This window comes from Aplysia californica, unplaced genomic scaffold (genome assembly GCF_000002075.1).
Source record: "Aplysia californica isolate F4 #8 unplaced genomic scaffold, AplCal3.0 scaffold00108, whole genome shotgun sequence".
Classification (NCBI taxonomy): domain Eukaryota; kingdom Metazoa; phylum Mollusca; class Gastropoda; order Aplysiida; family Aplysiidae; genus Aplysia; species Aplysia californica.
The window spans coordinates 1383788-1386529 of NW_004797378.1; positions in this window are offsets into that span (position 1 = coordinate 1383788).

The window sequence follows — 2742 nt, forward strand, 5'->3', positions numbered from 1 at the left end:
GGTACCGTAACTTAGGTCGTCAGAGGAAGTAAAGGTTAACCCTTTCCATACGCCCTGAGGTCATTTTGCACCCCCGGGGTTGCATTTTTCACATTTCAGAATACTTCTAGTACGACTATTTCTTTGAAACTTTCAGTATTTCACAAAAAATCATTTTGACAGACAGCTATGCAAAGTGTGCGGATCGGATTAACGAGTAAATTTCCTCGTTGGAAAGTGGTGGCACAGAGTTCCCACGTCCTATGGATACGATAGTAAAACACGACGTACGTGGAGGGTTAAGTGGTGGCAGAGAGTTCCCCACGTCCTATGGATACGATAGTAAAACACGACGTACCGAGAGGGTTAAAGTAATGGACTACGAACGGGGGTGAATATTTTACACTCGGGAATTCTCTTTCTTCATTAGCGCGTTTTGTGCTGACATAAACTTAAAAGGATACGTGTCTACGGAATGCTGCTCACGACTTCGAAAATTGAGTGAAGAAAGTACATTTGAAAACTTTTAGTACCCCAAAATGGTTCATTTTCTAAAGAGTAAAAAAAAAAAAAAAGAAAAGAAAAGAAAATACTCGAATGCCCGCGTATTTTTCTACATATTTGATCACCGGACCAGCTTCGATATTAAAACAATCGAAATTGCTCTAGCGGTCACCTGTCCAAAACAACCATCTGTACCAATGACCTTTTCTCACTTCCTCTTGCTTTTTAAATACAATGTATTGTAATGACGGAGTCCAAGAGGTCACCTGTCTATAACCAGTTTGTTCCTCAACAATTAGTGGTTGTTTTATACAGGTTGGATCTTACATGTTAAGAAAAGTTTTGATTTGCTTTCTGGAAAAGAAGTCCTTTAGAGTTCCTTGCTACTATTACTTCTACTCTTTGAGTACAAGATTGGTCAGTCAATGATACCAAACAATGACAGAGATTTCGTCACTGGTGTCTAAGAGGACGTTATTATTATTAATGTCTCAAACTGAGGAGCGAACCATCTTGAAGTGCACGATCTTTAGTTAAGTTCTTAAAACAGATTAGAGTACATAAAAGTAGATGAGATAAATACAGATTTGTGGAATATGGTTTCAATACAATAATTCTGACTGCAAAGAGGAAAATGTTATCTGAAGGGCGCGGCAGGTAAATCTTATTCCGTAGTCACCAAGTTGGATGAGGAGGTGGGTGTACAAAACGTCCTGTGCCTTCAGCATATTGGACATCTTGTAGATATAAACAAGCCGCTAGAACCAACAGAAAGACAGACATACCATAGAGCAGTGAGAGAGAAAGTTGTGGTCTTCTCAGTGCAGGTAAAATGTTTGTGACTCTGTAGACCAAACATACTTCTTTTCATTATGATGCCCCCAAACTTTACTATTCAATTAAGACTTTCACAAAAGTTTCGCTGAAGTGTCGAGTCCTTGTGTAACCTTCACCACAGCTGCGTTCATGCTGTATGATTGTAACAGCAGGCAAGCGATCGAGTCCTGTCTCTCCTCACTGCACGAAGTCTGAATGCTGGGGCTGTAAGTTGTCACGACAGTGCTGGAGGAACGGAACGTTCTTATCTCTTCCTACACTGTCTTCAGCATAATGGACATCTCGAAGATGTAACCAAGCCGCCCGAACCAGCCGAAAGACAGACATTCCATAGAGCAGCCAGAAAGAAAGCTGTGCTGACAATGACAATGGAGCAAATAATGGTGTAAACATGGTCGGCCATAATGGCCCAACTCGACCAGCAGTTTTGGCGTTTGAGATTTGAATCTAAGTGACGTATTGTATTTTTTTTTCCTCAAGAAAAAGTTGCTCTCTGCCCAGTGTTGTGAAGGGAGACGACGATCACTGTCTTCGGAACAATATAATTTTATCTATTAATTTATGTCAATCAATGCTCTGCAAGGGAGATAATAATTAAAATATAGGTGTTTTTTTCTCAACCCCATCGACACAATTAGATCATTTAGGATTTAGGAGGCGGGATTCCGACCCTGCCTGTCAGGGCTAACCCGGGCTGAGAGAGCTACAATATTCCAGCAGAAAGATCGAGATACTCGTTAAAAAAATTGTTTCCACTCTTAAGGTGCTAGTATGGAACAATCGTAAAAAAGAATTCTCGAGTGATACATTCTTAATATTCTACAGTAAAAGGAAAAATTCTGTTGGTTTCATTTGCGTACCTTCACTTTCGCACTGAAAGATTGTATCAACGGTACAAAAAGACACGAAAGCATGGACATGTGACGGGTTTCACATTCACAACGGAATGAGATTTGATGACAACAAAATTTATCCGTGACATCTTAAAGTCATTAGTGTGCACTCTGCGTCGAAATCAGGAATGTTGGCTTAAATACAAGCTATATCCCCACCCCCTTTTACCCCCCACAAAAAACTAAAACTCGTAAAAAAAACCCAACAACAACAACAAACAAACAAATAAACAAAAAACAACAACAACAATAACAACCCCCTCCCTTTTCCCTTAACACATGAAATAATACAAGCAGACGTATACAGGAATATAGACATAAATTAATATAGGCACACACATAGACGTTACTCAGGCACACACGCATACACACACACACACACACACACACACACACACACACACACACACACACATACACACACACACACACATACACTATACACACATACATACACACACGCATACAAATACACACAAACACTTACACACAGACATAACGTACATATATACACTTTCTTATCTTTCCA